Below are 9,726 nucleotides of genomic sequence, written 5' to 3'. Positions count from 1 at the left end.
ACTGTCTCGCTACTCGGTGTATTCCACTTCTGCTCCATTTTCTAAATACTTTGGATGAATAAAGTTTAAATTGAATCAAGTCTGAAAGTAACAACTAGCCTCAAAATCCAACATGGCCACCAGTCACCAGCATAAAATGAACTGAAATCAACTTCTCATTTGCTCTTCAATATGTGAACTTGAAAATATTTCTGAAAGAAAAACATAATGATTCTTAATTTTTCCAGATCCGCTGCTAAAATCTTTTTCCCTCCTCAGAACTTTAGCGATGCGCGTCGCCTCGTCCTGTGATGTGTCGTAACATCCCTGACGATTGTTGTGGCTCACGTTTTCCACCAACGTGGGTTGACTCAGCGCTCCCTATATCGAGCTTGTCGACATGTTTATTGCAAATAAACACAATCAGCACAAAGGTATGTTTACTGCAAGTAAACATTTTGGATTTGTCACAACCTTCAACACAGGTGCAAAAAAAGAAATGGTGGCATTTTTTTATACTATTTATTTGTTTTGAACATGTGATTTGCCTCCGTCAAGTCGAACCTCATTACATAAAACCGGTGCAGGAATGTGTTCCATGACATTTGTCTTAATTCCTCAAGGCTTTCTTTATTTATTCAACCATTGTCTCTTAATTCATCTGGTGTGTTTTTAGTTGGCCAATCCCTGCATGCATGAGTAAAAAGAAGGTAGGGAAACATTCTGTCTGGGCAGATCGCGGTTCGAAACCTGGCACACCAACGAACGGCGTCACGGTCACAAAATGGACAAAGGATTTTGGAGGTTTAAAAGAGGCTTTAGCTTCGTGTGATCTCAACAAAGAAGGAAGCTGCCTGTGCACAGAGAAAGCATGATACCTGACAAACAGTGTTACCCAATGACTAATTCTGCTGCTTCTATTTTTAATCCGGTAGCCATTATTGTCAAGGTTTATAATCCAGGATGTTATTTGTTCTACAAATTCACTTCTTTTATATAATGTGCAATTCGGTGTGTGCCACATTTGTCCTTAGATCGAGTTTTTCCTGTAATATAGGAGTCCATTAAACAAACACACACACACACACACACACACACACACACACAAATCAGACATCTTGTCAATCAACACACTGCAGCAGTTCGTGTCTAGTAGTGGTCGCAAAGAAAGTCTTATGCAAATGATGAAATTGTAATAATTTTTGTGTTTTATAAACTGTTTACAATCCAAACAGGCTGTGTGGTATTTCCTTTGTGTCAGGTCTGAAATTCAAATTTTAGAGCCTAAAAGTAGAATATTTAATCAAATTGCACAATAGGTACGCTTTTTTTTTTTTTTTTTTTTGCCAGTTGCTTGGACTCTGTCTGACTCATAAAACAAATAGTTCTAATGATACCCAGATCCCAACCCACACAACCCAGTAAGCTTGTTTCTGCTTGAACCAGTTCGGCAGAAGATAAAACACATAAACTAAAGTTAAAAATGTTTTAGAATCTAAATTTATAGTGTCCAGTTTTTACTGGTACATAGTTTCATATCCTGGCACTCGTTGTTATGGGACAGATATTTGCATTTTCTCTTAAATTCACTTAATAAATGAATAAAAAGCCATGACATAGAATTTGGACCAGGCGCATTACAGCAGAGACGTAGACGTAGCGCAGGATTGTTGTTTCATGTTATTTAATTGCATCATAATTGGACGTTCTGTCATATTTGCTTCTCAGAATCATTTGTTTCCCGTACTTCATGACAAACGCTATATAAATTTAATTTGCACTGTGAGGTTGTGTGTTTTTTACCATCGTCCCTGGAAGTATGTGGGTGTATAAAAAAAAAACTAACATGCAACCCAGCGCTTCATCAGTGGTAATAGTATAATTGGCTGGCGGTTTTTCTCTTCATGTGGCCTACATTGGGTGATGTTATCTTCAAACCGCCGGCGCCAAACCAATAGAACGTTAAGACAACAAAATAAAAAAAGGGAGGAAAAAAAACTTAACTGTTACTAGCAACCTAGTTTCCAACAAAATGTGTGGTCTCTTAATGAAGCAAGAAGCTCTGGAATAAGGACGGCAGGAATTGCTCTCGCTGTTTGTGTGTTTGAGAGAAGTACAATAGATAACCTACATTTAACTGCAAAGACCACAAGTCATTGGGGATCATGCTGGAGTAAAACGTCTAAGATTTAACTCGCTATGTCAGGGAGGAACACACTGGATATGGAAACCGTTCACACACTCTGCTGAAAAATGTTAGGCTTTTTTGGTTTGGGAAAAAAAAAAAACAACCCTGAAATAATCAATAACTTCATCAATCACAAAAAAAAGAAAAAAATCTACAAACACAGGTTAAGAATATATATGGTTATTTATACTCACTATATTTAATGGCAAGCGTGTAACCAAGGAGCATAAGTGTCTAAATTAGATTGAGAAGGACTTTAAGATATGGTATTTGTGCACAGTTAATCTACATGATTTTTCATTTGTAACATTTCTTTCCCCTCCTGACTCATGTTTTTGTTGTAGTTAGGCGCCAGCAAGTATAAAGCTGTAATTAATTTGTGTGTGTGTGTGTGTGTGTGTGTGTGTGTGTCTTGTGTGTGATGTTAAAAGTGGAAAAAAGGTTTTCAGGTGATTATCATTAGCATTTGCATAAACGTGACATTTACATACTTCTGTGAACCATTAGGAAGATACATCATCTCTGTCGCGTACGGAGGAAAAACAACTCAAAGTGATTTATTTACCACGACAAGATAATTGTATAATAGACTAGAACATTTTTTTTATTTTATTTTAACCCAACGACTTGAGAACAGCAAACAACCATTCCAGGAGTTAAACCACAACCAACATGTCGTCATCACATGCGTGGGAGACGAGCTGAGTGGTACGAAGCCTTGTGTTGAGCCTGTTGCTACTGAATGCAACGCGGCTGACCGAGCGCCAAGTAAAGCAGAAAACCTGCGTCGTCCGTCATCTAAAAGCAGAGAGGCTTTTTGTTCCAGTCGGAGCCGCAGTCAGTAAGTGGATGACAGAACGGCGCTCTCTGCCTTCCCTGTGCTTTTTTTTTTTTTTTTGAAGTATGCGTGTTGCCAAAACAATTAGACGTGTTAAAGCAGGTACTTTGTTATATCATCAGCTTCCATCATGGTGACAGGTACATGCAGTCTTAAAAAGCCTCATGGGTGTCGGGTCATTTCATGCTCTGGTAGATGCCTTGTTCAGACAGATGATTTTGTCTTTTTTTTTTGTTGTTGTTCATTTTTTTTTTTAAATGGTGCAATGGCTTAAAAAGGCATTCAGCTTCTATGCACCACAAATCTGGAACAAACCTCCAGAAAACTGAGTTCCTTTAAATCAAGACTAAATACCCAGTAGATTTTTAAAAATGATAAATGACACATTAATCGACATTTTTGACTAAATGTTAAGCCTCAGCTGCTGACTGTGTGTTGTATGTTTGTGTTTTTGTGGTGTTGAAAAGCCTCGTTGCTGAAATGTCCTGTACAAAAAAATTGATTGATTGATAATACCCATCAAGATACAAAAAGCCCCAGCAATAAATAAGTTACATCTTCTGTTTTGTCATTACGAAGGAGAGCTGGTTAACCAACGGGGGGGAAGAGAATGTATGTAAAGCAGGGCAAAAAGAATTAAAGAATAAATAAAGAGACAGAACTTCCTTGGTAAAATAATGAAAACACCAGTGGCCGCGTGGGACATTTCTGGAAGAGACGTTCCTCCAAATGTTGTTTCCACTAATCTGTGGTGGACAGGCTGGACAGTGCAGAGGTTCACCCTGAGATAATGCTTTTCTCTAACGGAAATACCACAGGCCGGAGTCAGATAAGAGCTGTGAGGAGCTGTCCGGTCCTCTGACTTCTTCTGTGTGGATGAGGAGATAAGACGCACGAGCTCACTGGGGAAACCAAGCAAAATGGAGGAAACTCTTTCCCTGAACAGGCCGACGCTTTTCTTACCTATGCAGTCGTGGCGTGTTTGAGAATTGTTTTCCTGAAGACGAAAGAGAGGGATGGGGGGGAAACCACGGTGAGTTGGAGGTTCCTACAAGAAACAAGTTAGGAAATTTAAAGATGATGGGTGTTTTTTTTCTTTTTACAAAATGAAAAATAAATAAATATAAAATATGGGAACTGGGGAAAAAATCTTACAAATTTAAGTGGAAAGGAAACGAAATTCAAAATAAGACAAATTGCTAAGATGGTTTGTCAGTCCGTGGTGGGCAACTTTATTTAAAAATATGAAATATATATATTTTCTCTATCGTCTCACAATAAGGGTTTCAGCTACTACACATGGAAATATTTAGACCCACCAGTTGATTGTCCTTGAAATCACCTTTATTTTGTATTATTTACTCTTGTGCTCCTGTTTCTCTTTGATCCTTTGTTTGATTATTCTCACCTGAGGTTATGGCCAGTTCCTTTTATATTTATATTCCTCATTACCTTTCTAATATATTTATCTGGTTTTAATCTGAACAGTAAGTTCAACTCCTCGTACGATCCTGGTTGGAAGAGTTACGTTTCCACGACTACTTTACCGGATTCTTCAGTGAAATTGTTTTAGTTGTATTGTTTTGCTACATTTTATAATATGCTTGTCTACTTTGGACATCTGTGTAAAAATGTTTTGTATCAAAACAGTGAGAACAGAGGAATTTCATTCAACAGCCGGGACATAAATGGTTAACTAAGATGGCAGATTCACCTGACTTCTCCTCGGTTTCAGTCGAAATGTCACTGGCGTGTACATACCTGGATCAAAATACAAAAAAAATGTAAAGGAATATCTAGTTTATACTATTGATTTTATTTTCCTCTTTACTCACTTCCTCTTGATGTGTGAATTTTTCTTAGTCCACAATCATTTTCCTGTTTAGTTATGTCTTTAAAGATTCGTGATGAGAACAGAAGTTAAATCTAGCTCCCAGGATACAAATAGTTTAGTTTCCATCACAATTCACACATTTACTATCTGAGTGAATTTAGGTAAAAGTCATGCATGATTGTAATCTTTTTTTAGTGATTGTTTACCTGCAGTGAGTTAGTGTTGTGCACATGTAGTCATTTTCACTTTGGTTTGTTTTGTGCTATCCGGCTTGTTGAAACAAAGGTTTGAGGCAGGCAAACAGCGGTTATCTGCAGCGGACCCCATTAGCTCTCCAAAATGTGACAGGAGAGCGGGGGCGGGCGGCGAGGCGCATACGATGACAAATTAGAGAGGGGGAGAAAACTTGTCAGCCTGACTTGAAAAGCCCAAAGATGAATGCGCTGGAGCTAAGCCCTGCGCCAAACATCCAGAGACCACCTTCGGGTTTCCGTGAGACATTTAGGAATTAGTCTGTCAGTACGTCGCTTTCCAGAAAACTGCGCCATTAAGCGTACATAATGATTAATTAAGACTATAAATGCCGGCTTTCTTGAGAAAAACAAACAAATTAAGAGGGTTAAATACGCAAAGCGACGGTCTTGTTCGCTGAGCGGCTGCACGGCTTTCTCGTGATGACGGATACGTCTTCGACTTGTGTGCTCCAACAAAGCGGGTTTAAGATTACAGGCGTTTAAAGTGGTATGCAGTTACTCTCATCTATTTATCTCGTGTGAAATTAGGTTTACATTGATCTTGTATCTTTCTGCTGTGTTTGCTGGCTTAAAATGCCAAGTTTACTCCTCATAACCCAGACAACTGGATTACCAACACAATTCCTTATCAAAGAAAGAGCAGTTTGCAGGTGCTGATTTTTTTAATTTTTTTTTTAATTTTTATTATATCACTCATATAATCTGGATTTTTATTTTGTAACTTTTCTTTTATAACCTGAAGTATGTTTGAAACAACAGAGGCTGAAACAAGGGGGATACTAATTTTAGCGACAGGTAAAAATGCTGTGCAGACACATCCTGGTTCTGCAACACAACCTCTTCTATGACACTTAGGTTCTCTGTCAACAGCTGCTTGATATGATAAATAGAAAACCATTAGTCAAGATATTAAAATCATTAAATCTTCCCGGTACTATGTAGGACATGCCTAATGACTAAAGTAATTTGAAAATGATCACCCAACCAAAATAATCTGCGAGAATAAGGAGGACGTTTCCAAAAGAGGAGAAATGTTGAGTGTCATCTACATGTGGATGTGATTTATCAAAGGTAACTTCTCTTACTTTTCTAGCTTCTCAAATAGTGTCGAAGATGTTTGACTCATCCATAAAGTTTCTAAACCTTTGACTGAGATTCGCTAAGCTGGAATAAGACCTGTTGCTCTCTATTTGACAACGAGGCATAAAAATCTACATTTCTGTCAAATTTGACACGTTTCAGTTCTTTGCTGTGCATCGACCCAGATTGTAACCACATTTCTCTGTTTTTAAACATCATACTGCTTTCCTCAAGCAAATTACATCTGTCAAAGAAAAATGCAATTGATCAAAAATGGTGTCTGGTTTGTACATAATTCTGACACAATTGTCCTTACTCGACCTGAATACACACTCTGTCTACCTCCTCTTGTTTTCACAGCCCCGCCAGACCCATTTCCCTCCAAAACTCCCATCACTTTATCGGGAACAAAGAACAAGAATCGGTTTTTGACCCCCTGGAAATGTAAGATTTAGCTCACTCACAATGCAAATTTGTGTTTATTTTAGTTTCCTTTTTCTAGAAAGTTTGTCTAAAAGTTTGAACATTGTTTTTGTTTTGTTTTTTTGTCACTGGGTGAAATACGGTATTTGAACTCTTTGTTGACAGCCACAGCAGTAGGACTCTTCACGGTCAGCAAGGACACATTTTGTAGTCTACTTGGCTAAACAAAAAAAAATCTCTAAATTCTCCAAGATTTTTCACTGCCACTTGTTAACTCAAGACTTCATGTCTCTCCGTGGATTCCTCTTGGATGGATGTAACTTCATTAAATTAATCTTACTCTCCTTTGCTGCCTCAGGGTTACGTTTTGAGGCATGTGTGTGGGATTGTCACGCTGGAGTCTTCACCATGATTCATCTTGTGGCTGCGGGAAGAACAGTTTATGCCACACGGACCGGTTCATTGGTCTTCAGGAGCTATAAAGTCATCAGAGAACCACCCTGAAGTACTCAGATGTTTACAGGCCAGCTTCAGGCAGGTCTGTGCCTGCGTCTCTTATAACAGCATTAATTGCATCCATCACAGCGTTGCGTGTTGCCAGTGTTGTCATGGTTGTCACAGTCCCAACTGCCTTTGGATCATTAACAAGCTCCTGTCTTCTTTCTGGTCAAACACGCCAACAGTGTTTACCTCTTAGCGAGCCGCTTGCTAATTGTCTTGTTGCTCATTTCAGACGTACAGGGGAAAAACATACTCTGCTTCAAATTCATTACAAGTAAAAGTCAAGAGTTTCTGTAATTTATTGACTGGTTGTTTTCCGTATGCCACGTGGGTTCAGGAATCTGAAATCCTAGATTTAGTGTTGATTTTTTTCAAATGCTTATTTCACTCAATGACACGCAGATCGGTTCATCGGCCTCATGGATCGTTGCTTGAAGCAGCGCTGCAGAAGGCCTGCTAACAGCGCGTGGTGCTGGAACATGAAGCTGGCGCAGATTAACAGTGTGTAAGGCCTTGTTGCACATATTCACATCATTTTCATTTTCACAATAATGGATCAAACCTCAGCTCTTTATCAGTCTCCCACTTTGAGCCATGAGTCAAATCCAAACCTGAATAAGTCGATATGTTTACGTAACAATACATTTTTTTTTTTAAAAATCGATCAAACAGACACAGAACATAAATGGCAGAGAATCTATCAGATTGCACATGCTGGATCCTTGCCTGTTCAAAGCATGATCTCTCTCTCTGTTTCTCTTTCTCTTTTTTTCTTCTCTCTCTCTCTCTCTCTCTCTCTTTGAAGGAGGCCCTGCGGCTATTCAGAGCTTTAATCTCATAATGGCTTCAATAACAGCAACCTTATCTTTGTGACAGCTATTTCAAAGGCCTGGCAGGTTTGATGTACTGTACACCACAATGCACACTAACAGCACAACACAGACCCAGGGGAATATATTATGAAATGCCTTTTGTCAGAGGAAATTAGGAGGGAGAGAGGATGGGGGTAGGAGGGACAAAACTGGTAAAAAGGGTCGGATTTTCGTAAAAAAGAAAATTGTGATTGGTGCGAAGCTTGTAACCCGAAGAAAGACGAAGCTGCATGACGGTTGCTGCTTTGCCAGGAGGTTAGCTTGCCAAAAATAATTAGTGAGTTAAAGCAATTAATTCAAATTTTTTGTGTGTGTTCGTTTAAGCCACAAAAGATCGTTGTTAAGGAATTTGTGTTGAATCACAACCCACCTTTATATTGAACTTCTGAAGAAGAAACCAGAATTGAATTTAACGTGATAAAATCTGTATATAAAATTTGAACAAAGATGCAATGCCTTTCTTACTTGTAAGACACATAGGCCTGTCACACTAATCAATAAATCAATTAATCACATGATAAGTTAAAACAAACTCGATCATTTTCACTTGTGTAATTTATTGTTTTTTTGTCTTTTTATTACCAAAAACCAGGTGATAAAAGCATCAAGTCTGGTCTCAACTGGCCCTTATTTTGAAGGACAGTTTTGTTTACAGACGCTTCAGTGTCCATTTCATGTGTTTCTGTTTTGTTTATTTATTTTTGGATATTTAAAATGTCTTCCAGTTCAGGTGGTAAATGTTGATCACAATTTAAAGCTTATGGATCTGTAAAGTGCATTCCCTGCATTATTATTCTTACTTGAAAATGGTCTCAAAACAACAATAAATGTCATTTATCACAATAACGTCTGGCACATTTTATCATCCAGCAAAATTTGTTGTGCTACGTGCAATGTTACATGTGTGTAACTGCTGCTTCATTTGAATTTATTACATTTGTGTGCGATGATGAAACCACTAAAGCTTTTATGACAAACCCTCGCTCTTTTTACTGCTTTCTGGAGATGACAGAGAGGAAGAATCTCAGCTCTCTGCCAGAGTTTTGAATTGAAAAACGAGATGTGGAGCCAGATCCCGACCATAACGCCCAACGTGTTACTGGTGTTACTGGTCTGTTGTTCTGCCTAAACCTGTCCCTGCACCAGAGGCAGAGAGAGAAGCACAGGATTGGATTTTATTGAGTCTATCACAAATTCCACCATTAAAAGCAAAGGTCTGGTGAGGCAAATAACTATTATTCCCGTTTCTGATGCAACATTCTGCATGAATTCCGAGGGTCCTGGCACTTGACGTGCGGTACTTTGATGCCTCCTGCCGTTAGACGTTGCTGTAGATTGGAGGCACGTGCTCTTGGCAACTGCAGAGTTTCTTCTTTGTTCTTGTTTCCTCAAGAACAAAGTGGCCTACCGCACCAGAGAAGTTGCAGACAAACAGCTCGAGCAGCACAGGGAGTACTGAATGTTGACCCGGCAGACTAAGCATGAGCGCGATGCGCCAGAACAAGCCCGATCCACGGCGCCGCTCCACCCTGCAGTTCACAGGACCCAGAGTGTTGTAGTAACTACCTATATTTACTCAGTTATATTTACCTGAGTAACGTTTTTGGAAAAGAAAAAAAAATAAAGTACTTTTAGGAGTATTTTTACCACGCTGTACTTTTTACTTTTACTTGGGTAATTTAACAGTTTTCAACTGTTTTAGGGTAATTTTGATGAGCTGAATCCAAAACTCACATTGGTTTTGCTCAGTCAGGTCA

At 38.8% G+C, this 9,726-nt stretch overlaps 1 long non-coding RNA gene across 1 annotated transcript; it reads left to right on the top strand.

Moving 5' to 3' along the window:
• Positions 1–2,788: 2,788 nt before the first annotated feature.
• Positions 2,789–8,769, top strand: LOC106952598 (uncharacterized). The gene is made up of 3 exons (XR_001426020.1): positions 2,789–3,008; positions 6,534–6,617; positions 6,955–8,769. It is a non-coding gene; the product is annotated as an uncharacterized LOC106952598 (long non-coding RNA).
• The last annotated feature ends 957 nt before the right edge of the window (positions 8,770–9,726 follow it).

Source organism: Poecilia latipinna, unplaced genomic scaffold (genome assembly GCF_001443285.1).
Source record: "Poecilia latipinna isolate Pla-1442-1.1 unplaced genomic scaffold, P_latipinna-1.0 Scaffold528, whole genome shotgun sequence".
In the NCBI taxonomy this organism is placed as follows: domain Eukaryota; kingdom Metazoa; phylum Chordata; class Actinopteri; order Cyprinodontiformes; family Poeciliidae; genus Poecilia; species Poecilia latipinna.
Note: the sequence above shows the minus strand (reverse complement) of the source record. Positions and strands in the feature narration are given on the sequence as shown.